This window comes from Acinonyx jubatus, chromosome D3 (genome assembly GCF_027475565.1).
Source record: "Acinonyx jubatus isolate Ajub_Pintada_27869175 chromosome D3, VMU_Ajub_asm_v1.0, whole genome shotgun sequence".
NCBI classification, from domain to species: domain Eukaryota; kingdom Metazoa; phylum Chordata; class Mammalia; order Carnivora; family Felidae; genus Acinonyx; species Acinonyx jubatus.
This window is the reverse complement of record NC_069392.1, coordinates 2,429,772-2,456,984: the sequence shown is the minus strand read 5'-3', so window position 1 is coordinate 2,456,984 and position 27,213 is coordinate 2,429,772. Positions and strand designations below refer to the sequence as shown.

The 27,213-nt window shown below is 53.0% G+C and overlaps 1 protein-coding gene across 1 annotated transcript in view; it reads right to left on the bottom strand.

Moving 5' to 3' along the window:
- Positions 1 to 27,213, bottom strand: part of TMEM132D (transmembrane protein 132D) — a 554,370-nt gene that overhangs the window by 436,832 nt on the left and 90,325 nt on the right. The window lies entirely within an intron of this gene.

The window sequence follows — 27,213 nt, the reverse complement described above, 5'->3', positions numbered from 1 at the left end:
AACTGGCTCTCTTCTGCAAGCCTCCCCTCTTCCCCTTTTGTTTTAGCAACAGGGTGCCACCTTGAAAACGAGACAAAGGAGGCTGGTAGCACTGACCCCATTCCTGTCAACACCAGTAGATCCTGTATTTCTCTGTAAGACCCCCAGCCCCTTCCTCCAGGCGGGCTTACAGTTTTGAAGGCACGTTCTTCCGCAGCCTCCTGTGCCCACAAAGCAATAAAGCTATTGCTCCCCGTATCCCAAACCCTGTCTTCACATTACATCTTGGTTCTGAAGTACAAAGTCCGTTTTCAACAAGAAGCACATGGAGATTCAGGGTTAGTGGTGCCCAGAGAGGGCATGAAGGTCCACCCCCTTCCCCACACCCCGTGCGTCTCCTCCATGTGGCTGGCCTCAGTTACATCCTTTACCCTAAGTCAGTAAGAGTTTCTCTGCATTCTGTGAGCTGCTCCAGCAAATTAATTAAAGCAAACAAGGGGGCGGGGGTGGGAGGGAAGCTCCGATCTACAGACAGTGGGTCAGAAGCCCAGGCGACAGCCTGGACCAGTAACTGGCACCTGCAGGAGGGCAACCTTGTGGGACAGCGTCCCTCACCTGGGGGATCTGACACCACCTCTGGGTGGACGGGGTCAGGGTCAAGTTTAAGAGGAGGACCCCAGCAGGTGTCAAAGCGCTGCTCGCTCGCTCAGTCGTGTGGGAAAGCCCCCAACACACACTCAAAAGATCCCAGAAAAAGTAGTCACTGAAACAAAACCAAATTTGAAAAGTCACATTCCTGAGCAGCATTGGTGATAACAGTGTAAGAACCAGGAGAGATCATCTCCAAGATACCCCGTTGGGATAAACTCATCATTTCTAGCCTCTGGGAGCCATTCCAGCAGCAAACGGCCCCCCAGATGGGTCCCGTCTGGTCACAGGACCACCTGCTCCTTGGCCAGGAAAAGCGAGGGATCTTAATGTTCCCAAGACCACATCCAAAGCCACTTCTGCAGGAGACTATCGGAAAGGGGGCGTAGATGCTCAACAGATAGGACGACAGATGCCCACCAGCCTGTGGCTGAGCGTTTCACATCAACATTCCGGACCAAAGCGCATGGCTGCCTTTATTTGATCAGGATTCGCTTCAGGGCAAATAAAGTGAAACTGATCTCTCAAGATGCTGGAGACATTGTCTGAACAGAGCCTTCAGCGTAGCCCAGGTTTACTCGAACCGTCTGTGAGTGCCACATCCTCAGAACTTAGGATAAGATTCTTCCAGATTCCCTTTGATCCGCGCCCCACATTGACATCAGAACCCCTAAGAGACAACATCCCTACGGGCATCATTTTTCAACATCCTTGTCCAGAAAGTACCGAAGGGGGTGCAATATCCGAAAAATTCACAAAATACGATGTAAGGTATGAAGTCCCTTAAAACCAGCAGCTCTTGCATTATTCAGATCTGAAAGAAATCAGGAAGAATCTTTGTTCCCTAAACTTAATCCAATTGATTAAAGCAAGAATTGTGTTCTTATAGGCCTTCCAAATGTTCTCCCAATCACAAAGAGATTCTGGTGAAAACATTTCAGACCAAATCCTGGACGTTCACAAATCGGAAACCGCGTTTATTTAAACAATTTAGAGTAATTTGAAATGCTTTCTTTTCCTGAAAAATAAGGGCAGGCTGACAAGTTAATTGAAAAAAAGACAGACGTACTTACACAGAATCACACGATATTCGGCAAGGACTGGAAATGACACGCTTAAAATCCATCAATTTCAACAAAAGGAAATTAAAATGGCACATTTCCTGTGTGTCTCCGACTTCTTAAGGCCTAAGTGTGCGTTCAGTGACTGTATGTGCGTTTCTGTATACCCAAGGTGCTGTGGAAGGAAAACATTTTTATCTATTACTTGCTCCCTGTAATTTGTTTACCTTTGTTATAAACCTTTCCTTCATGGGGCGCCTGGGTGGCTCGGTCAGTTGAGCATCCGACTTCGGCTCAGGTCATGATCCTGCAGTCTGTGAGTTCAAGCCCTGCATCGGGCTCTGTGCTGACAGCTCAGAGCCTGGAGCTGCTTCAGGTTCTGTGTCTCCCTCTCTCTCTTCCCCACTCCCACTCTGTCTCTCTCTCTCTTTCAAAAATAAATAAACATTAAAAAAAAATTTTTTTAGGGGCGCCTGGGTGGCTCAGTCGGTTGAGCGTTCAACTTTGGCTCAGGTCATGATCTCATGGTTCATGAGTTCGAGCCCCGCATCGGGCTCTGTGCTGACCGCTCGGAGCCTGGAGCCTGCTTCGGATTCTGTGTCTCCCTCTCTCTCTGCCCCTCCCCTGTTCATGCTCTGTCTCTCTCATTCTCAAAAATGAATAAATGCTAAAAAAAATATTTTTTTTAAGGAAAAAGAGATATGCAGACCAAGAATACGAGAGGATGCTGGAAGGAGATTCTGAGGAACAGAACTGTGCCCTGCCAGGTCCACAGAACCCCCTCCAAGGGGAGTCTGGGATGGGGGAGACAGAACGAACCCCTCCCCTCCAGATACAGTGGGACATAGTGAAGCAGAAAGACCTGTGCCCTAAATTCCTGCATAGAATCTTGGGTGTCCTACCTGTCGGTCCCCAACTCCACCAGGGCATTGATACATCTGGCTGTTAAGTCAGGTACTTTAGAGGCTGAGGCAACGTGCTAAGGGCCTGGGGCCCCAAAGAAGGCCAGGAACACCGTTCTCCACAAGCTCATGCTCTGCGGGAAACGGGGCTGGACAGAGAGACCACACGGTAGGAGGAGACGTGGACCGGGCACTGCCAGGAGCAGACAGGAGAAACCACTCTAAGAAGATGCCAACGTGTAGAGGTGGAAATGGCTGGTTTCCAGATGGGATAAGGTGCATTGAGCGCAAAGAGGAAGAGACCCCGTCCCCACCTGGGACTGCGATGCCTCCCAAGGGAAAAGAGAGGTGGCCATCAAATTCACACCTGATAAAGCAGCCTGGGAGATCACATCCATTCGGGGGATTAAATAAAGACCAAAGAGACCAGAAACCTGCCTTCAATAGCATAGAGTCCAGACCCAGACTTGGAGCCCAAAACAGAGAAACGGTCCAACGTGCACTCATGTGGGGACTGCGGGCACCTGGCGACATCTCTAAACGCAGCAGAAATGGCGGTGACCAACACCACCCCATTCTTCCCCGCCAGGACCTGGCGCTTTCCTACAGCCGTGAGATCTTGTGTAAACCCTCGCACCGAGGCAGAAGGGGACTTCTGTCCCTTCATTAGACTCAGCTAACGTTCGATTTTCTAGGAGAAGCCACCAGGTTTGACTTGGTTATGTGCTCCCGGTGTGCCGCGGGCACACGGCCAAGCTCTCCGGTAACTCGGAGCGATGGCTTACTGCCCTGGAGGACCCTGGACTGTGGCAAACGTGGCAGGTTCGGTGCCACAGTCCTTCCTCAACGTGCCTACAGACACACGGTCCTCCGAGGGGCTGTCGAGGTGGCTCCCTCCCTCAGGCACAGGTGCGTGATGTGCAGGGAACCGTTGACATGTTGGTGCTACATTTTCGTGACAAGGGCTGTTGTATACAAATGGAGAATCAATTTCCAGATGTGTCCACTGTATGTCCGGCCCCGGGGGGCGGCCAGCCTGATACGGGCAGGGCAGGTGGAAATCCTGGGCCGCGGGCTTCTGGGATCCAATCGTGCGCATTCAGTTTCTGGGGTTTGGGAGGAAAACACAGCGAGGGTGCACCAGCCACACTGAGGTCTGCCTCTGGGTCTGGGATCTCTCTCTCTGCCTCATCCGTCTGCCTTTTATTGGGTCAAAAGTGGACACAGAATGTTCCCCTGGCTCCCCGTCATTAGCTTATTAGTTTGAATTTGAGAGACGGGCGAGGGAATGAAAACGTAGAGCTCAGGTTCTGAGAGGGCTCTGAGCAGGTTCATTCTCAGAAAAGGGTGAAAAGATCACAAAAGCCTTCTCCACTCCCGCCCCAAGCACAGGTGACGCCCTCCTGGTTTTCCCAGGCCCCAGTCCTGCCGCCGAAGGCCACGGGGAGAATCCCCTCCACGCCTGCGCTCAGGCACTACCCGAATCATCTACGATTTCATTTTTGCCTGAGCCAAATGATACACACATCTGAATACAATTAAGAAAAAGTCCTCGATCTGTCCGGCTGTGGCAGATTTATTTCACTTCGCATGCTGAGCAGGACAAATACTGCATTATTCCACTCCCACGGGGCATGGAAAATAGTCACTCTCGCAGAAGCCGAGGGTTCAGTGGTGGTTTCCAGGATCTGGGGGAGGGGGAAGCAGGAGATGCTCATCGGGTAGGAAGTTGAAGCCCTGCAAGATGAATGCGTTCAGAGACGTGCCGCTAATAACGCAGCCTCGCACACGTAAACATCTGTTAAACGGGCACATCTCACGCGAAGTGTTCTTAACCACAACAGAAACAAAATGCAGTATGTACACCCAAGGGAACGGTACTCCGCTTTGAAAAAGGAGACTCTGGGGCGCCTGGCAGGCTCAGTAGGTAGAGCATACAACTCCTGATCTCAGGGTCATGAGTTCAAGCACCACACTGGGCACGGAGCCTGCTCGAATAAAAGGGGGGAAAAAAGGAGGCTGTTATGACACCTGCTACAACATGGATGAACCCAGAGGACGTGATGCTCAGTGGAATAAAGCAGTCACAAACAGAAAACAGCATAGGAGTCCGCTCACACGAGGCCCCCAGAGCAGTCCCGTTCACGCAAACAGAAAGCAGAAGGGTGGTCGCCAGGGGCTGGGGGGCAGGGGGGTGTGAGTGTTTCCCGGGGACAGAGTCTCACTCCCGCGGGATGACAAGGGTCGAACCGCGGTGACGGTTGTCCAACCGTGGGAATGTGCTTACTGAACACCACTAAGCTGTTCCTTTAAAAAAATGGTTAAGAGGGCAGATTTTTGTTATGCGTATTGTACCACAATTAAAAATAAAACCTTAAAAAGGAAAGAAAAAAAGAACAGTAGCTGTAAGGAGTCACTGTATTCAGTGCTTAAAATCGAGCTTCCCCGGCCCTTGCCTCACCGGTCGGCAGGGCTCCCGCACCCAGAAATCTGCACCCTCCACCTGGCTCGGAGCAGAAAGGTCTGACCCTGACATTTCCTTCCCGGGGCGGGGGGGGGGGGGGGGGGGGGGTCTCTCTGCCTCCCAGGCTCCTCTCCTGGCCTCCCTCTGCACTCTTCCCGAACAGGGCTCACAACTGCAGACGTGTGCACACAAAACAAACAAAACAGGGGGGAAAAAAAGGCTCTGTTGCAGTCATTCGGGAAATGAATACAAGCCGACGTCAGGGTCAGGGTCACGGGGGAAAGGGCGAGGCGTTATTGAATCCGCCATTCACACCTGGAAAGTGGGTCTCAACGTCTCAACATCAAAAAGCAAGTTTTACATGCACCCCCCACCCCCGCTTGCCAGCATGCAGACTCTATGCTTATTTCAAAAATTAACAGTGCTCGTGGGCTGGCGGAACGCGGTATTAAAGAACAATCCAATGTGAGTAGTCTCTTGTTTTGCTTCTTTCAATCTTGGGTGCTGCAGAGGGGTCGTTCCTTGGAGGTTGGCAATTCAGTTCTGTTCTGCCCGTATACATGTCGCTTCAAATACCATCTATATGCCAGTGACTCAAAACTCCATATCCTCGGCCAGAATCCTGCCACACTGAGCTCCAGACCCTTGTAGCAGCCACCCACTCAGCAGCCCAATCTGGACGTCCTCCAGTCATGGTGGCCAAAGCCAGCCTCACGGCCACCCCCACCCCCACCCTCACCCCACGGCTTCTCCCAGGCTGGAAGAAATCTCGGGGACTTACCACTTCCTTTCCTCCCAACCTCAGTCCGTCATTTGCCACGTCCTCCTACACCTGCCCGCTCCTCACCACGGCCCCCACCCGAGTCTCCGTCGCCTCCTGAGGCACCCCCGCGGTCCTCAAAACTGCTCAAAGCAGCGAGAATATTTTTGTTGGTTTCTTCTTAAGGCAGGCACAGGCCTACTTTGCTGCAACGCCTCCAAGGGTGTGTCCGTCCAGACCTTCCCGACCTGTCACATGCCTCCTCCCTTCTTCCTTCTCCCTACCTGCTGGAGTCGGCCACCTCATTTTTTTTTTAATGTTTATTTTTGAAAGAGACAGATCATGAGCAGGGGAGGGGCAGAGAGAGAGTGGGAGACACAGAATCCCAAGCAGGCTCCAGGCTCCGAGCTGTCAGCACAGAGCCCGACACGGGGCTCAAACTCACAGACCGTGAGATCATGACCTGAGCTGAAGTCGGATGGTCAACCGACTGAGCCACCCAGGTGTCCCAGCCATGTTGTTCTTCCTTATTTTACTACTATTTTCTTAGCAACCCCAGCCTCCCTCCTGCATCAGTGAGAATATAGAAGATAAAAATCATTAGTTACATTCTCAAAAGACATTTAAAGACTTGATGTAGCTGCTGCCCATGCCGTTTCCTGTCTGGGACACATGGGAAGTCTGCCCTGAGATTTCAGTGGGGACATGTGAATGCCCAACTTTATCTTCTTTTACTACACAAATCTCGGACATAGGGTGTGTTACAGGTGTTGGGGTCACTGAGTGCCACAAGCGGCTGGACACCCAGGTGGCCAGGGACTCTGGATGGAAAGGGGACAAGGCATGAGGAAGAAATACAGATGTGCTATATGAGACAACTCATCTTCGGGATTTATCTGCTACCACGGCTGAACCTGTCCTAATAATGATTTCAAAACATACACGGAAGGGGCACCTGGGTGGCTCATTCGCTTGAGCGTCTGACTCTTGACTTCAGCTCAGATCATGATCTCACGGTCCTGAGATCGAACCCCACATCGGGCTCTGCGCTGACAGCATGAAGCCTGCTTGGGATTCTGTGTCTCCCTCTCTCTCTGCCCCTACCCCACTCGGCCTCCATCTGAAAAATAAACATTAAAAAATGATAAGAAAAAATCCTAAAAAATTTAAAATGAAAATAGAGATTCTCTCTGCCCCTCCCTTGCTTGCATGCACGCTCTTTCTCAAAAAAAAAAGGCAAAAATAAATAAAATGTATGCATGAGACAGCCCCATTAAACAAGTGTTTATGACCCCAGGTAAATGAAGATCAATAAATAGGAAAAAGAAAAAAAAAGGCAAAATGATAGTTACCAAATGTCAATACTTGCTACATCTGAACATCAAAATACTAAGAGAACTTTCTTATCTTTTTCTCTATTCAAGTAATTGTCTACCACGCTATGTACAGGATTTGACTTTAAAAATACATTTTAAAATAATTTTTCAAAATCCCACATAAAATCAAACTCCTCCAAATGCACCGCGGGGGTTACACTTTTGGCCCTGAATTCATCTGATCATTATGATGTGAAGACCCATTGAGAGAAGTTATGCATGTGGCTGTAATTATGGGCTCCAAATATAGGAGTTTAAGACACAAAACAAACACGCCCATCGTGAGCCCATCTGCAGAGATGTGCTTCACAGCATCTGGTACAGCACGGGGCTCAGGACATGCCAACTGCTCTCTCTATGCTTCACGCACCCTCGCGCTTGTAATCCATTAGGAGGTCGATGCCTTTTAAAGGTGAGAGGGTAACTCAGCAGACAAGGGGCTGTGAGATCTGACTGTAATCTCTGAACAGTGCGCAGGCTGCCCGAACGGCAGCAGAAAGGGCGAGCCTCCTTCAGGCACAGACACACACGGGCGAGGACCCGGTGGGCTGCTTCCCACAGGGCGCCTGTTCGTGTCCCTCCTCCTCCTGGGATACACGAACCTGAACTGTGCCACTCGCCCCCCCAACACGCACACGCTGAGGCGACAGCATGCCGGCTTCTCTTCAGGCTCTGGGCCACGATGACTCCCGAGAGCACCTCCTTTCCTCCGGATTCCCTTTCAAGAGCTGATGATTTCTGTGCGAGGCTACAACAGGTTCCTGGAAGCTGACGTCACATCCCTTCCCCAGGCTAAATTCATCAGACTTTGCCTCCTCCTGGTCAACAGCGACCGACCGGTGCACAAGTGAGCACCTGAGCAAATGGGACCCACGACGGTGAACTAAGACACAGTACTCCAATGCTAGACCAGAGTGCTCGTTTCGCCTCAGGCCTAGAATCCATGCGGGATCCTTCTGACATAAGAAACGATAGCCTGAGGATAAAGCTCAGACCTGGAAGAGACCAGAACGAGGACAACCACAGAGAGGTGAAGCCACAGCCTCTTTAGAGAGCACACCGCTGGATCCATCTGTACCTGACGCCGACAACCCCTGGATATTTCAGTTATGTGCGCCAACACGTTCTTTTTGTATCCTTTAAGCCAGTTTGTCTCTTCTGTTATTTACAAACAAAACATCCTGGGTGTCGGGACAGGTACGCGATTGCCTGAAACAGTTGTGAACTAATTTTCTATTCCCATCGATCGCATGCGTGAGCGATCTCTGCCTACTTAAGACGAACAGACTGGTTTTGGTTTTGTTTGTTGTTGTTTCTTTTTTTACCGAGAGCGGCCACTAAAAATTTAAAAACCTCCAAAAAGGTTTTTCTGGTTCTTTGCTTTTAAATCCCAGAGTCAAGCTATCCTACAGTGACTCTTCCTTCAGCGTCCAGAGAAGGATTCCGGTCAGGTCCCAGGAGCTTGCTCTGGGCAGGTGGGCTGCCCCTGTCTCCTGCCCGCCCGCCCTTCCAAGTGCCAGGCGGCCACCCCGGATTCCAAGTCAGCATTAGCATTCTGCCTTCATCAGCAAGCAGGTGAAACAGACAGAGAGACAGAGCTAATGGATGAAGACGCCTCATCAAAGCCGCTGGCTCTAGGGGCTTCCTGTCACGCACAACGTCCCCTGATGTGGAGTCTGGCTGATCCACCACGGCCAGGCAGAGTCTGCTTCTGGAGTCGGGAGCCATTTATGGTGCAAATCGACTGGTTTATCCCTGTTTGGGGAGATGGATGGAAAGCTATTGCTGTCACTCTGTTTCATGCATCAGCTCGCTGGAAAAGCCATCCAATATGTTTCGTGCCACCCACGCAAAGGCACCGGGGTGGGCGGAAGCACATCCGTGGAACACCACGGTTTTGTTTTTCCTACACTTTGCCTGAAACGTACAAAAGGCTAGATTCCGTGCAGATGGTATTAACGTGCACTCACTCGCAACTCCAGAGCACTGTTGTTTTTTCACATTTACATTTAAAAGGAGAAGCACCACGTATGGTTATTAAGCCAAAAGTTGCAAACTGGCCTCCCGGGGCTAAAAGCTGATCCATACGCTATGCGTTTCTTAAGTCCAGTTAGAACTCACCTTTTCAAAGGACAAATTCGAAAGGGGAGATCTGGATGTGGGGGGAGGGGGTTTGCCCTGAAATATCAAAGCACACTGGCAGAGCTCGAATGCCAACCCACGGTTACCACCCTCAAGTCTCTTGCTCTCTACACATACGGGTCACCCAACTGGCCCCCGAGACACTGAACTCCCCAGGAAAGACTTCCCAAGAAGACATTCCAGTCTTCGCAAATACTCTGAATAACGGAAGCCCTCAGCATTTACATTGTAAATGGTGGCGATCGCATCCTATTAAGTTTTCTTTCTTTTGCCTCCTGAGAATCCAAGAGGCAAGGATTGGATGTAAAGGACTCTAACCCAACACACAGGGACATCCCGTCAGCATTGGGAAGCAGGAAAGAAAAACACGAAACCCTAACGTCTCCTCTCTCCTGGGCTTCTCCCCCCACATTCGGAGGATAATAAAATACTAACGTCAATAAAGGCGGAAAAGCAAAATGACTTCTGCACCACAGGGAAGCAATCCGACAAAGAACTTCGCAAATTACGGGCTTCTATCGCCAGTAGTCTTGGCAATGGACAGAAACAGGTGACGATCTCCCGACACCAACCCGGTCACATCCCCCGCGGACAGATGCTAACGTGTTCATGTGACGAGTCACGCGGCAGGCTGTGTTCGGGGCTTCCTAGTGGCCAACCTGCGCCACCTCCCTGAAAACCAGCACCCAGTTAGCTCAGGTTGTAGCCAGCCCTGCACCAGCCCGCCCTAATCCAATCGTGGCGAACCCATTCTTCTTCACCTGGGATCCCCCGAAAGGTGGGCATGTGACCCGGACCCGCCTCGAGGAAAATGTGTGAGCGCCTGCGGGGGGCCCCTGGGGCTGTCTGGTTACACGGATCACATGGCTCATTCGCAACTCTGTGGTTTACAAAAAACGATACTGCCTGGTATCCGTCACTTTTCCCCAGTAAAGTAGCAAAGCCTCTCGAGGAGAATGCATGTGTGCCTGTGTGTGTTTATGTCTAGGCTTTGCTTTTACTTCCAATTGTGATAAAATACACAACACACACACCATAACATTTACCATATTAATCACTCTTTTTTTTAAAGCTTTATTTGTTTAATTATTTACAGAGCACGAGCAGGAGAGGGGTAGAGAGAGAGGGAGACACAGAATCCCAAGCTCCAGGCTCTGAGCCGTCAGTCAGCACAGCGCCCAACGCGGGGCTCGAACTCACAAACCGTGAGTCAGACGCTTAACCGGCTGAGCCCCTCAGGCGCCCTGCCGTATTAACCGTTCTTGTTTGTGCACTTGGGTGGTGGTGTGTCTACTCACACTGCTGTCCCCAGCCACCGCCACCCTGTGTCTTTGGGACTTTGCCATCTGCCACCTTCCCGAACTGAAACTGTCCCCGTTAAACGCTAATTCCCCCCGTTCCCCTCCCCTCTCCTCCCCTCGCCAGCCACCATCCGACTCCGTGTTTCTATGACCCTAACTCTCCGAGAAACTTCACGTAAGTGGAGTCTTACGATATCTGTCCTTTTGTGTCCTGCTGTTTCGCTTTGTATCATGTCCCCCAGGTTCACCCCTGGAGTGGCAGGTGTCAGAATCTCCTTCCTGTTTAGGGCTGAGTCACATCCCATCATGTGGAGGGGCCGCATTTTGTTCCCCCCGCTCAGCCGCTCAGCCACGAAAGGACACCTGGGTTGCTTCCATGTTTTAGCCGTTGTGACGAACGCTGCTGTGCACGTGGCTGTGCAAAGGTGCCTCCCACGGCTTCGATGATCTGTGCTACATACTCCAAAGTGACCCTGCGGGATCACGGGGCAATTCTATTTTTAGCTTTCTGAGGTCCTCCATCCAGTTGTCCACGGGGCTGCACCCACCAGTGCGCATTCCCACCGACAGCGCACGAGGGCTCCCTTGCCCACGTCCTCACCGGTACTGTTGTCTTTTGATTTTCCCACAGTGGCCATCAGACAGGTGTCTGATATCTCCTTGTGGCCAGGTCCCCCCGCTTCTGCCTGCTTCTGTCCATCTGTCCCCCTGACCTCAGAGTGTCGAGGGTGAGGAAGAAGTCAACATGCTGAAGACCGTGGGGGCAGAAACGGGGACGAGCTTGGAGCCAACGGCCGGGTCCACAGCCTCAGCGACGTCAACGAACGCCTCCCCCACCAGACTTCTTGTGCAGTTAGAAACATGCGCTCCGTTTCCTTCGAGCGCTTCAAACTGGCTTTCTGTTATTGCAGCCCAGAGCATTCTTACCTTCATCGGCTGATACACTTCTAGCAAGCTTTAAGGATAAGGTAGGATTGTGCCTTGCGTTTGCAATTTGGTCCCCAAGTCACCCGGCAAGGAGAGAACCCACTTGTTCCGGACCATCCTCAAAGCCTCCGCCAACACACGGGAGAAGCAGTGACCATGGGGCACACGGTCAAGCCTGCACGGTCGTGGTGGTGATGCAGGGAAAGATTACAGACTGCCGGCTCGATAAGATTTCTCCAGGGAGAGAGGAGGACGGGAGGGCCCTGCCCCCAAGCCCCGGACACAGCAGAACGGCGGGGTTTTCTACTCCCCAAGCACACACGGCTCCTCTCCGAGAACGGCCTTGACTGGGAGGGGCGGCAAGTCCCTGGAAAGCCACTGGAAAGCATGCTGACCACATGCCTGGACGGAGGGCACAGTCTTCTTCATCCAGGACTTCTGGAATCTACAGGGGATATTCACCCAGGGCCATAAAATAGTGAAGGTCACAGGAGGCCAGGGGGCAAATCAGTAAGGGTCCCCGTGCACGTCAGGGGCTTGCCTCTAGGACGCACAGGACTCTGCCGGAGACACGGGGCTGACTTCTCCTGACTGCAGACCCGTGCATGCACCACCTTGGAGAGAAACTCTCCCGCGGGAAGGTGCCACCGAGAACCCGGTGAACCAAGGTGTTTTACGCTGAGGTGCAAGGTAGTTGCACGTCCCTGAGATCGGAGAGGCCCAGGGCCCTGGAGGTCCCTGAACACACAGCCTCCCGACTTGGGGGTGCCCGGGGTGTCCCAGGGCCCCGTGCGCAGGAGGGAGGGAGGGCGGCTCGGCCCCAAGCGCACAATGCGATCAACGCACCTCTACCAAGTTCCCTACCAGCGCTCTCACCCCGCTTGGCTTTCCCGCACGAAGGCAATGATGGGCTGAGTGCTGGTTCTGCCCGCCCTCGTCCTTGTGTGGCTTTGGGGGAAGTTTAACCGCCCTGTGTCCCAGGTTCCCCACCTGCAAGATATCAGCACCCGCCTCGCTGGGGTTCTGTGATGATTAAGGTAAAATATGAACACGACTCAGCCCAGGGTTTGGTGTTTGCTCACGGTCACGGGAGGGTCCGCTGTTATTATCATTAACCTCGTAAAACGCAGCAGCGTTTCTCGATCACTACGCAACAGAAGCCGCCCTTCCTCTGCCACCACCAGGCCCGCCGACCCGCAAAGCGACGCCCTCCGTGTGCTTGAGAACCATGGTGATGCCATGGTTCCAGCGAGCATCTTGGCAGCAAAGGTCTCGGGAGCAAGACGAGAGCCACTTTCTCCCCCGATCTCTGCTTTCTCGTGGCCCATCCTGAGCCACGTCCACTAAGTAATGCCCTGAACAGCTAGACATTTCTGCCAGCTGCCTGTCGAACAGAGTGGGGGATGCTTGACGGTCAAGGTCAGGGCAAATGAATCACTTTCACACACACGTCAGCCTGTGACAAAACGTCTAGTGTTTCACAGATACTAGCTCATTACGTTTCAGGACAAATCTGTGTGGTCAGTACAATTCCCTGACTTTTCCCCAAGTAACTGCCCGGGTCGGACCCGTGGTACCCACCCGGGAGGGTAAAGCACCAGATGTCCACCCAAAGCAACAGTGGAGAGAACCCAACTCGTGCACCTAGAACCCACAAACGGGATCACCCGGTGACAGCACTGTGCCGTTCTTCACTTAACGAGTCGGACGGCTATTGCTAATATAAAAACCACTGACCCACCTCATTCTTTCTAATAGCCGCAACATTCCCAGGGATGACCGAAACGGAATCTGGGTAAATTTCACACACGCATAATTTAAACTGATGGAGACCTGAGTCAAAGATTCAACTGGTAAAATCTGAAGTTTTTGCCATAACAAAGTACAGTTTTGTAGGGAAGACTGTAAAGTTTATTTTTTTAATTCAATGATTTGGATTCCGTACACTTGGAGTGATGTGGATTTGGAATTCCAAATGACTTAATGATTTGGACTGTGTGTGCAGTGAGGGACGGTCCATTTAACTTGGGGGGGAAATCAGGATCAAAGAAGGGAACGGCGGGGTATTTTAGAGAACGTAAATGTGTACATTCAGGCTGCATCTCGCATCTCTAAATCCCGCTGACGACCTGGAAGACGGGCTTCGTGTCAACAAAACAGACACACTCAACTTGCCCCGGGGCGTGTCTGCAACGGACCCCTGGAAACACAGCTGTCCTGTCGCTCACACGTCAACGGGCAGTGGGTTATCGTCTCTTCCCACATCGTCATTTCCCGGGATAACAGCACCTAGAGGTCTCTAAACGCCTAACAGGAAGTCCTAGGAGCGTCTGAAAGGAGATCATTTAAGCCAGCAGAGGCCCAGGACTGCATAATCGTGTTGCTGACATTTCCAAAGGCTGACCAAACCCAAGTCCGAGGGCCCACAGGGACGGAGCCACTGGGCATTTAAAGCCAGACGGAGCCGGGACCTCCCCCCGTGTCATTTATCTTTCTCGGCATCTTTGAGGAACGGAGGAGACACGGACGCCGACAGAGCACAAGATTCATTGCTGTGCCACCAAGCAAAGGAACCCAGAGGAGAAAGACCTCTTTTCATCTCCGTGGGGCAGAACACCCCTGGGAAGAGTCGGGGGTTTGTTAGAGCGAGCCGGGGGGAACACAGGCTGCTTCTGTGCCTAGGCCACTTCCAGGTGCCCGGGTATCTTGGATACAAACTTCCTCTGTGCAGAGTAATCCCATTCCTGGGCGACCCAGGCTGATGAAATAACAGAACAAAACGGAAAGGTACACTCGCTCGCTGTATCACGTGTTCGACGTGGAGACCCTGCGGCATGCTGTGCACCATTCCGGGGGCCGGGGTGCAACTACCCACCGGCAGACACGGTGTGTGGGCGGGAGACGGGCATGAGCAGGGACGCAGCCACTGGGATGACTGGAGAGCCCGGTAAGTGAAGACGTCACAAGGCGATGCACAGCAGGAGGCAAGGGCCGTGGTGGTCGTTACGAGGCACTTGAGAACGGCCTTCCGCAAGAGGTGAAGTTTGAGTGGAGGGCTGAGTCAAGAAGGAGTTGGGTGAGAGGAGATTTGGAAGTAGCAGAATGTTGCAAGCACCAGGGCAGCGAGTGCAAAGGCCCTGGGGTGGAAGGAAGTTCGACCTCTCCCAAGGACAGAGGGCAGGCTCCAGCGGCTGCAGTGTGCCCGCTGCATATCTCTGTACGCCCCCAAAGGGTTCAGAGTGGGATGGTCTTCACTGAGGAAGACTGGGAGCCACCTAAATGCTAGGAGCACAAGGATGGTTAAATAAGCAACATCACATCGGTGGATGGAATCTACGCACTGACCAGGACCCCAGCGTCAGAGGGACGGGAAGAAAATTCTAGCCCCGCTGCTTACGATCCATGGGAACCTGGGCAAATCCCTCAGAGCCTCCATCTTCTCAGCAGTTAAATGGGGACAGCGAGGAAGCTAGCTCTGTGGGTTACTGTCCGTAGCAAGTGGGATAAGGCTCGCAAAACTCGTGCAGGATGCTGGGAATCACGGTGTTCGTTTAAAACCCGTCTGCCTTTACTTATGAGGTGGAGGCTGGTGATGCCACGTGAACAAAAGGCAAGAGAAAACGACTGTCAAAGGACCACACACGTAAACGCAAAGTTGCACCAGTTCTGTGGCTCAGAACCGCAGGGCACCGTGAGGGCGTAGAAAGAGGACTGATCCCATCAAGGAGGCGAGAAAGGCATCCCTGGGGAGGAGACGGTTACCATGGCCACATGGGGACACATTTCATCTCCGCCTCTTGGGAACTTTGGTGTCTTGTTCTTGCGGAAAAGCATACGCACAGACACGGCGGTTACGGCCACGGTAAGAGATGCGGCCGCTGAGGGCCAGAGGTGTCGCTGAAATTTCGTTTTGCAGCCCGGGTGTATTCAAGGCACACCCCGTCTTCTCGTGCACCCTCCCCTGGCCCGGCACTCCGCTCTGGGGCCACCGCAGGGTGGTTTTGTTCAACACACAAAAAAACAAACAGTTGGGCGCGTATCCAAAGGCACACCGCTGCGTCCCACAGGCATCGACCCAGCCAAGTCTCCTGCTGAAGGGGGAGCGTCCTAATTCACCAAAGAACCAGGTTTCTGAGAGTCACCGGGCTGCACCCAGGGATCCCTCCCTGGCTGGCGGAGACAGGGACACACGGCCCCCGTGCACAGCTTACTGTCGCCCTGGGATTTTCCGAGCTGTCACATTTCTGCCGCCGTTAGCATTTCTGTGGCAGAAGCTGAAGCCAATTAACTAAGGGACGGAAAGCGACGGCATCTGTAAAAAGGATGTGGGCAGATAAATGCAAAGGGCAGGAGAAAACCAAGGAAGTGAGGAGGGCGATGATGCCACAGGTAACACCAAGTGACAACCTGTTACGAGTGGCCCGACTTCCTTCTGGCCCCCAGGGACACCCTCCTGTGCTCTCTCTCTGTATGCCAGCTCCCGGAGGCAGAAAATCCGTCCCCCCCCCCAAAAATACACACCACCTGTCATTATGGTAAAGCATAAACACACACAAGCATATAGATACAAATGTAGGCACGGTCCTATGTATGTATCTACATGTGTGTATATATGTGTATGTTGATACTGAGTATCGGTACCCCACTTCAACAACAAGAAAAAGTGTCTTCTGAGAAACCGCGATCCAGCAACTAATGAGCCCTAAAATTGAGCCGTAATGAATTTTGTGTTGTGCTGCTGATTTGAACAGAATCATCCCAGGAAGGCTGGGAAAGGGGAATGTCTTTAACCCCTTTGTTCCAAGAGACTAGAGCCTTGGAAAGAAGTGTAAGCAGGGGATGGGGCGCCCAGGGGGCTCAGTCGGTGAAGCATCCGACTTCGGCTCAGGTCATGATCTCGAGGTCTGTGAGTTCGAGCCCCACGTTGGGCTCTGTGCCGACAGCTCAGAGCCTGGAGCCTGTTTCCGATTCTTTGTCTCCCTCTCTCTCTGCTCCTCCCCTGCTCATGCTCTGTCTCTCTCTCTCTTTCTCTCTCTCTCTCTCAAAAATAAATAAACATTTAAAAAAAATTTTTTTAATAAAAGTAAAAATAAACACAGTTGCTGAGATCTGGAGACTGCCATTTGGGAAGTCCTTCCAGAAGCTAAAAGGGACAAGCCCAGCCTCTTTCAACAGCTGTGTTCTCCCCTTACTTGTTAGGCACTAAAGGTCCCCCAGCCCACCCAAAACCCCCCAATTTCCCAAAGACTGTCTTTTTCAGTTCTCTCCCTGGACTCGTGGTCGATGGTGTGGCGTGCCCAGCCCTGCTGTGAATCCACGGGGCCCCAGCCACCAGCCCCTCACCTGTCACAGACACGGAACATGGATCCCTCACTGCTGACGCATCACAGCCCTACCTCGCCGCTTGCCTTCGGTGAATTGCTTTGTAAAAATTGCTTAATTCATCTTCTCAAGCAGCAGCATACTTGGTGATAAACATATTCAAATTGGATACTTAAGAAACGAAAGACTGTGTTCCTTAATCATTTATGCAAGTTCTTGCTTCTTCACTAGGGATAAAAGTAACAAGAACAGCTTGTCAGGTCTGTAGCTACATCTTTAGATGATAGGCTTCAAAAAAATGCCTTCTTTCCAGGGAGGGAAAAAAAACAAAAGACCTCCCCTTGAAATCACGAAGTCCGCTCCTTCTTAAACTGTTGCTAATGGACGTCTACACCCTTGAGGAGGAAAAGATATCCATACCTCCAACAGTGGCATTTCCAACCACAAAGTCAGGCACTGGGACGTCTTCCGATTAACAAAGGTGTTTTTAAACAGCGGCCGCGTATATCCGACCACTCGTTTTACAAAATGCTACAGAGACGCTGAGCCTTGTTACCGGTTGGGCGACACGTTGTAAACCTTCCCCAGGGCAGTGTCATTTCTGATATTTGTTACTGTTATTTCCTGTGGCATTTATTTAAGCAGAAATGGGAAACCCAAAGTGCTGGGGGTGTCGGGGCTAGTCGGGTATCAGGACTTCGAAGAGGTATTCCAGGGGGAGCTCCCTGGATGGGGAGATGACGCCTTGTCTCAAGAGGAAGTCAAGACTCAGTGCCCATCATTAAGACCGGGAGAAGGCGGACATCCTTTTGTGTCCTCCTAGGTGACACTGCCTAGACTTTAAAAGTGAGCAATTCATCTCAACTTTTTTAAAGTTTATTTTGAGAGAGACAGAGACAGCGCGAGTGGGGGAGGGGCAGGGAGAGACGGGGAGAGAGAGAATCCCAAGCAGGCTCAGCGCTGCCCGAGCAGAGCCTGGCGTGGGACTTGAACCAACAAAGCCATGAGATCATGACCTGAGCCGAAGCCAAGAGCCGGACGCATCACCAACTGAGCCACCCAGGAGCCCCGATCCAAACTTAAAAAAAAACAGAAAACAAACAACTAAATGTGGGACAAACACAATACATGTGTAAGTGAGATTCAGCCTATGTGGAGCCCCCCCATGACCCTCGGTGGACAGTGTCTCAGTAGGACTGGAACAGCCACCCGGCCTGCCTCACCCCACCTTGACTCTCCATCACCAGAGTCACCAAAGAATAAGCACTTAACCCTACGAATACAGAACGGTCACGGGGACATTCTGAAGCAAGTCTACAGGACTTGCCTCTTCTGTAATAACCACCCCCCCAATCTTTTCACCCTTTCATGAAATACAAGGTCATCAACAGCCACGGTCAAGAGCACCCCAAACACACACACACACACACCTCAAATGCAAAGAAACACACACACACACACACACACCTCAAATGCAAAGAAATTTACATTTGAAAACCAAAGTTAGGAATGTCAGGTTAAAATCATTCTACAGGCCACGGATGATTTTTAACAATCTAAGACAAAAAGGAAAACTTTTTCGTAGAGGGGAAAAAAAAAAAAAGACAAAACAACAAAAATCTTCTCTCCTCCTTCCCTCCCTCCCCTCTCCCCCCCAAAATGAAAACTATTCTTAGAAACTACACTCTTTAAATTTCGAAAAGCTCTGCTAATTCACGGAGCAAACCCAAGTGTTCTACCTTCCCGATTAAACTGTTCCCAAGCCTGATGCTCAAGCAAGCCGGGGTAGATGCTTAGCCCAATCCTATAAAAGTCTGGATAATCTGCCTTGATCTAGGATGAACACAGTTGCCAACACACCGGTAAAAAGGCAGCTGGAGAATTTGTCAGTAGTTATTTCCAGCTGTTTATTATTCCTGGAAGACGCACAGGAACACACAGCACGATCAAGTTCCCGTTAATGGGACTCAGTCACGCCGTGGGGTACCATAATCCTATGCCTGGAAGACGCTTTAGAAAACAGTTTGCAAGTTGCTGATGCACTGGGATGATTTCAGACAACGGGAGGCTTTTACACTGAATAAATGTTTGGAAGGTGTCACTGTGGGAAAGAGTAACTTGAACTCTGACCCAGATAGGGCCTTATTTTTTGCATATTTGGGGATGAGATAACAGTATGAAGGGAGCTGCTACAATCCTGAAATTGAGGAGCTTAAGCTGTTGTACATCTTTTTGTTTCACAGCGGGGGTGGGGGGCTCTCTTAACAACATCTGGATTTGCCCATCATCTTTAGACGGCTGCTGACTGCCACCCTCAACAATGGACGCTGGACCCTGGACTTGTGATTAGGGCTCCACGGACAATACAGAACAGAGGCTCCAACCAGGCACGGTGACTTCTCTCTCACGGAAACACCATCCAGCGCGCTAAGCGCTCCAGGACTGATCTGTGCCCCCATGACCAGCGGAGAGCTTGGCCCCTTCCGTCTTTCTCCACTCACGTCCTGAACGTTCTCATGAAACACAGTGGTTGCAGCAGCTCCGGGCATCATGTGCAGAATCCAGCCCACAGGAAGGATAGAAGGACAAATGCTCTTCGAGGACATTTCTCAGATGTTCATTGGACACGTCCACTTACAGCCAAGTGGCTATACCTACAGCTACGAGAAAACATAGCTCTCATTTCGGGTGGTCGTGTGCTCGTTTTAAACCAGGGTCCTGTTTCTAAGGAAGGAGAATGGATACTGGGAGGGACCATGCGAAGGTCCCACCATTTTCAGTCCCAGCCCCTGTGCGGGCAAGTCTCACATACTCGCGACTTATCATTATGACGATTCCTTCTTCATTATTGAATGCCGTGGGGCCACGTGCTACAACAGGAAATGCTGACGACTCTCCTCCAAGGCAGAACCCTCAGCCGGTGTCTACAGCCGAGTCTGGCCCAGAAGTGTGCTCTGCCCGCGGTGACACGGTGAGTTGTGTAAAGAGCCCCTGCCTGACTCCAGCGCTAGAAGCCTGCCGCCTCCGAGAAGCCCACGGGCATGCTCCCTCCTGCTGAGTCCGGTCCTTGGGTCCCTGGCTTCAAACCCGCGGAGATGCGTCTGGCCAGCTGGCCCAGGCCCGGGACGCACTGCTTCCCTGACGTTTGCGTATCACCTATTCTCACTTGAAAGACACGGTTCCCCAGGTAGTGAGCCTGACTGTGTGCGAGGCACCGTGCCGAGCCACGATGCGGGCCCATCGGGCATCCGCAGGCCAGCGGGGAAGTGAATTTCAAGCTTCCATCGGCCCCCTACACCCGCTCCACACATATATGACCAAAAAGGATCCCAGGGCTATTCATCCAGGACCCTTTGTCATCATTAAATTGAAGATAAAAATGGAAACAGTGGCTGGAGTCTCTCTTTGATCTACAGCAAAGGCATGTTAATAAGCACGTTTCCGAGGAGAGGGCTGGGTAACAGGGAACTTAGTGGTATTCCTGCAACAGCCACGGTCAGGAATATTCACAGGAAATGAATTCCTGACCAGCGTGAGAATACACGAACAGGGAGATCATCTGGGTTGCTAAAGCCCGTCTGTCTTGACAGCTGATGACAGCTTGTGCACTGGGGGCTCAAAGGCGTGTTCCGGGGGTGCACAGCGGACGATGAAAGGTTACGTCGTCAAAAGCTTTGTCATAATCTACATTTTAAGATCTGTAACATCTTAAGAGGAGGCTCCAGAAGCTACGTTCGTAAAACTTATCTGGGATCCCAGAAGACACTATCAATACGGAAGGTGCCACATCTGTCTTTCTTGGCCCTTTATCTATACACGTTAAAGTGGTCCGTCGGTCTTCACGCACGCAAACCTCACAATACTTCTGACTCGTGTGTCACAGAGTCAATTCCAAGCACGCAATGAGGCAGACTTTACAAAGCAGCCTGGGAAAATTCTGAGGACGGCCAGAAGCCAGGCATATTTCCGAGTGTTTTTGTTGGGATACCATGAAAAGTGACCCCAAGATACAGTGGTTTACACAAGACACAAGTTTACTTTTTTTTCCCATGTAGGGAGTCCTGGGCCAGCAAAGCCCTTCCAAAACTCTCAGCATACGGCTTCCACCTCTGGGTTCAAAGTGGCTGCTTTGGCTCCGCTCTCACATCTACATCCAGCCAGTGGGAAGCAAAGATACAAGAAGCACTTTTTAAATCCCTTCTCGCGCCTCACCGGCACGAGGCCCGTCACATGGGCTCACGGCACCGCAACAGAGGCCAGGAAATGCAGCCTTTAGCCGGGCGTCCGTGTGCCCAGGGAGAAACCGGGAGTCACTTCATTAGAGAAAGAAGGTGGGAAAGGACGCTGGCGGGCTGGTGGGTAACACACGGCCACATCCACGCTAGAGGAGAGAGGGCCTCCCGAAAAGTTCAAACTCATCGTAACCTCTCTGAAGACAACCTCAACTGCAATGCAGCGGTAACTCTTGGGAAAGACAGAGGGGCGTTCACGACGAGGTCCGTGCATCACATGATCCCCCAGGCGGGACCATGGAAACTTGCCGAATGGCATCTCAGACCACGCACGGGCTCTGCCCCTGCATTCCGCTGCTGCTTCTTTCTGGCTGTGTGACCCTGGGCGAGTCACACAACCTTTCTGTGCCTCTGTTCTTTTCTTTTTTTAGGTGTATCGACTTTGAGAGAGCGCGTGCGTGCACGTGCAAGCAGGGGAGGGGCAGAGAGAGGGAGGGAGAGAATCCCAAGCAGGCTCAGCACTGCCAGCGCAGAGCCCGACGCGGGCTCGAACCCACGAACCGTGAGATCGTGACCTGAGCCGAGATCAAGAGCCCGACGCTTAACCGACGGAGCCCCCCAGGCGCCCTGCCTCTGTTCTTTGTTGGCCCAGACTGGGGTGAGAGTAGCCCAGATGTCAGTGGCACAGGGTGAGAATTTGCTGGCACGCTGTGGCCGCAGCTAGAGGACCACGCCTAGTTTCTGTCCCAGCATCCCGCGTGTGCCCCAGACAGGGGGGAAGAGGAGAGGCCAGGAGCCGCTCAGGCCAATCCCCTCCAGGCAGCACACGTCACTCCCGCTCACGTCTCAGTGGCCACACGTCTGCCGCACAGCTGCACCCTGCAAGGGAGGCAGGAGAGGGAGTCCGGGTACATTTTTCTCGGACAAAGGGACGAGCCCCCGCGATGCGGTTCAGTTTCCGCCCACAGTAACCCCTACCTGTCCTTCCAGACCTGGGCTCTTAGCTTCCGCCCCTGCTGACTCAGCATCAGCTGTTGGGGGGAGGGAGGTCAAGTCCCCGCCAGGAAGCGTCACCTTGTCCTTGGACCCAGACACCGCCCTGCTTCTCTGAACAGCAACACTGGTTTCTTCAAACCTCTGGGGTTTGAAGACATGATGTGAGCGCTCTCTAGGAAGAACCCCCATGGCAGACGCGTGGGTCTCTTTCCAACGCCTTCTGAATGTACCACCCTGAGCCCGGAAAGAGGTTTGCTGCAAGTCAGAGCTCGCAGCAAAGTGAAAACCACAGAGGGTGACGGTTAGTCAAACACGAGGGACGTCCCGTGTTCAGAGACGCACATGGTCACAAGGCGGGCGCAGACACGACCCGGTCACGACGTCTGGAACCACCTCTTTCCTGCACAAGGTCAGGGGGCTCACGTGGGGCCAAACAAGAGTTCTCTTCCAGGCTGCTGTAGGGCTCGATGTGCGGGGAAAGCAAGAGTGAATGGTTAAGGGTTGACAGCGGGTTGCAGCTGAATAAATGCTCACAATGTCTTCAACTTCGAAGGTTCTGGTTTGAGTCAAAAGCTCGGGATTTGAGATTTATGAAAGCTGAATGCGGTGGAGGCCACGAACACCAGTAAGTAGCAGGTGTTCAAGACAGCACTGGCGACGTGGCCGCTTGCTGGTGTCCTGTGCCTGTCTTACCAGCAGAGGTCAATTCTGCCTGGGAGGGGGCAAGAAAGGGCCGCAAAGTATGTCTGAAATCCCAGCACGCCCCAACATGGTGAACGACCCTGACGCCTTCAGAAACTCCAAAAGTCACAGTTTTACGTGTGCTTCTCTCCCCCCTTCACCCTCTTCCAAGATCAAAGGAGACAACAGTTTTCTCAGGACATCCCTAGGTGACGTCACTAGCTGGCACTTAGGGGCCCATTTTGTAGGAAAAACTCATCTTGGAATCCTGCAACTGCTCCCCGAGTAGCAGGAAGCTCATTCTAGGAATGTGAAGCGGGGATTTAATGCCAAAACAGAAAAGCAGGGACACCTGGGGGGGGGGGGGGGGCTCAGTCAGTTGAGCAGCCACCTCTTGATTTCAGCTCAGGTCATGAACCTTCAGTTTCATGGGTTTGATCCCTGCATCAGGCTCTGCACTGAGAGCATGGAACCTGCTTGGGATTCTCTCTTTCCCTCTCTCTCTGCCCTTCCCCTGCCTGTGCTTACTTGCGCTCGCGCTCTCTCTCTCTCTGTCAAAATAAAGAACTTGAAGAAAATCTTAAAAATAAAAAAAAAAAAGCAGAAAGCAACACCTGTCTCTTTGGTTAAGGGCACAAGGTCCACGTGCAGAACTTGGTGGGTGCACCTGCCTTTGTTGGTGGTTTCTTTCTTCCTCCTCCTCCTCCTCCTTCTTAGTTTTTCAGTATTCAAATTAACTCTTGAAAATCCATTTACTGTCTTTCAAAACTGTCGATTCCCGTAGTGTGGCAGATAAAAGGCAGAGGGCGTGATGTTTATGCTCCAGCTGCTTCCAGCGGATGTGGAGGACAGCCCGTGGGCTTTTTCTCTCTCGTTTTCTCTGTCTCATCCCTGCTTCTGCAAGCACATATTTAAACCTAAAGCCAGCGGCGCTGGGAACGTGTGACCTAGTCCCCTGTTAGTAACGAGCAGCTCGGAGTGAACCGAAGGCTGATCCCTTCACACAATTTCCGACGGGAGGCTCATCCCCAGAACACACTGCTGGGTCTACAGAGGAAGGCTTTCGTTTTAATCCCACAGACCCTGAACGGTCCGCAAGCCGACCCACACAAAATGTCACAAGCTTTCACCTTAAGACGCAAGTTTCTGAATTCTCCTGCGGCCACCCGCGGATAGGACGCACCTGCCCTGGGCCAGGCCCTGTCGTGACGCCGGGATTGCAGCCACCAGCCAAGCGGACGGCGTCCTGGCCTGCGGGGCCCCCTCCCGCCGGCCCGGCCGCTGTCACCGCCCACCAATCGGCCCCATCCACTCACGGCTACGTCTTCTTCCTCTGGTGAGCGTCAGACTCTGCAAACAGTGGTCACGCTTCTGATGGAGACGGTGCCGCGGGCCAGCTGTGAGGCCAGGCAAGTGCGACCGGTAGGAGGGCCCCGTCTTCCCACGGGGGAAATGGAGGCGGTCACACCTCCCTCCAGGGGCTCGGTACGTAATCAGGGGACACACAGGGCTGCCTGGCAGACACAGGTGCTAAAGACGCTCTGCTTCTCGACTCCGGTCAGTCTCCACCTGGGAATGAAGCCACGCGGCCTTGAGGAACCGGACACAGTGTGCAGGGGTGAAGTTTCACCACGTGCCCCATCCCTGACACCTGCCAAGGACAGAGCTGGGCCCCCCCGAGCCCTCAGCACATCCCCGCGGTGGCACGTGACCTGGGGCTTTGGGGAGACCATTAGGGTTGGCTGGAGTCACAAGGGCCCCGTCATGGGATTAGTGTCTTGATAAGGTGGGGGAGAGACACCAGCTCACTCTCTCTCTCTCTCTCTCTCTCTCTCTCTCTGCCAGCGAGGACACAGCAGGAAGGCAGCCAGAGCTGGGACCCCCGGCCTCCAGACCTGGAGACAAGCAGTCTGTGCAGTTTCAGCCTCCGTCTCCGGTGCTTCCTTACGGCCGCTCACCGCCTCAACCACAGCACGGGTCTCCTACTCCACGCCGGGCTTCACCTGAGACTTGAAGCGCAAACACACGAACCGGGGCTTACGTTGCAAGATCTGACCAGCCGCTGTCTCACACGCTGAGCCCAAGTTTGAAACAGAAAAGATGTCAGGGAAACACACGCACGAACACAGAACACGAGCCGTCGGGAGCACAGATCACGGAGCGTCCGCGTGGAGGGCGAACACGGGACGAGGGGGCTGGTCGGTCAGGAACACCTGTTCCCAAGAGAAGACCGGGACCGCGGAAATACAGATCGGGGGCCTGAAGGTCACTGGCGTGTCTGTCTGTCTTCCCAGACAGCTCCCTGGCAGGGGGCAGGTGGCCCCAGACAGCCACCTTCAGCAAGGCGGGCAGTCCCTCGGGCACAGGAAAACACGCCCCGCTCCGCCCACCGTCCAATGCGTGGCTGACATCCAGCGTAATCAGAAACGAAGTTAACTGTCGCTGAATTTCCTGACAGCTACACTGTCTCCCGTTTCACTGGGTGTATTGATCACACGGTTCCGGCAGAATGCTGGATTCTGGTTTATTCCATCGGCAACACGTGGGTTGGAAGTTTGAAGGCTGGTGCTAGCCAATCACGGCTCCCAAGCCTGGAAGGGACCCCACGTCCTGTGCACGTGTGCCCTGCTTGGTCCCTGGGAGAGGAGCCCACAGAAAAGACACCTGCATTTAACGGATCCCTGAGGGCGGTGCAGACAAACTTCCCCGCGTCACAGAGCCCTGTTCCTGCCTCCACTCCAGGGGCACAAAATGTCCCACAGCCAACGAACAGGGTGGCCCCAAACTGTCACAAAAAACAAGAGACAGAAATGTTGAAGGCGTGAGCCCAGAATACACTCAAATGAGATGAGCCACGTAGAGCATGAGGAGGGGGCTGGAGAGGCCGGAGGGCTCCCCAGGGACCCCATGAAAGGAGGGGGTGGGGGTGCTGCAGGGGACGGTGGCCAGGAAAAGCTGCAACCAAATCAGGGGAAATCAACCCAGGAAATACCACTCTCGGTCCTCACTGCAATCACTATCAAAAAAAATCTCCCCAAATGCTACCCATGGTACTACAAAATCCCTTTATTTATTAAGACTTTGATCTCAAATTTGCAGATATTGACTTTTTGTCTACTAGTGATTTGTTGGATGGAAGGGAGGAAGGAGGGAGGGAGGCAAGGAAAAAGGAAGGAAGGTAGGGAGGGAGGAAGGAAGGGAGGGAGGGAGGAAGGAAGGAAGAAAGGAAGGAGGAAGGAGGGAGGGAGGGAGGGAAAAAGGAAGGAAGGGAAGGAGGGATGCTGGGTGGGAGGGAAGAAGGAAGGGAGGGAGGGAGGGAGGAGGGAGGGAGGAAGGGAGGAAGAAGTGGGGAGGAGGGTGGGGGGAGTGGGGAGGAAGGAAGGAATGAAGGGAGGAAGAGGGAGGAGGGAGGGGGGAGGTCTCAGGGAAGCAGGGAGGAGGAGGAGGGAAAGGAAGTTTCCACAGAAGGTGCCCTCCTCACTTTACAGGAGGCCCTAGAACTCTGGTCCAGGGGGGAGTTTCATGGCAGTGACTATAACCCCGTGGGTGTCTTTCTCCCCTCCCTGGGTCTCCGCTTCCTCTCAGTAAATGAAAATATTGCATTTGGCAGTTTCTAAAATTCCTTGGTTGACTCTTAATGCTGAAAAAGGTGACCTTTTATTTGTCCAAACTGACCCGAAATAGACACGATAACATTTAACTGACTTTCCCTAAAACCTCAGTCCTTAACTTCCCAAAGGGCCACTGTGGGCACTTGCCTACCGAGAGAGAACGCAGAAACCCCCCCAGGGGCCTGCAGCTGGCCTAGGGGCCCAGGGCACTGCCCTGCTCCCCATGAACACCCTGCCCTTGCAGGGGGAGTACAAGGCCAGCCCAGCAGGGCCGGGGGAGCCCGCAGAACACAGGGTTTGGGAGGGTGAACCCGAGGAAGCAGGGGCAGGTGGGTTTCCAGAAAAGGGAGGGGGCAGTGCTGGGGGAGGGGCCCGGGGGCAGGGGAGGGGTGGTGTCCCCTCCACCCCCCCACCCCCCCCACCCCCCCCCACCCCTGGTGCAGGTTCCAGGAGGCCAGAGGAGCAGGAGACTAGGTTCCACATCTGTGATCTGGACCCGGTCCCCCAGGACACAGGGAACCCACAGGAGCCCGAGTGATGGGACACCAAGGCCCTAAAACGGGGCGCTCTCGGAATCCATCATGAAAAGCCCTAGCGCTTCGGCCTTCTCTGTCATCTCCATGGACCAGGAACTGGATTTTCCTGAGGGGGCGCTCCCAGTGCACCCCAGAATCCTCGGCATAAACAACCGCTTCCTGCGCCCCGCGGTCCATTCCACACGCGAGGCCACAAACTCGGAGAGCGCGGGGGGCTTTGTCCTCCGTGCACCTGCCGCTTCGAAGCGCGTGGCCTCGCGGCTTGCCCACGTTTG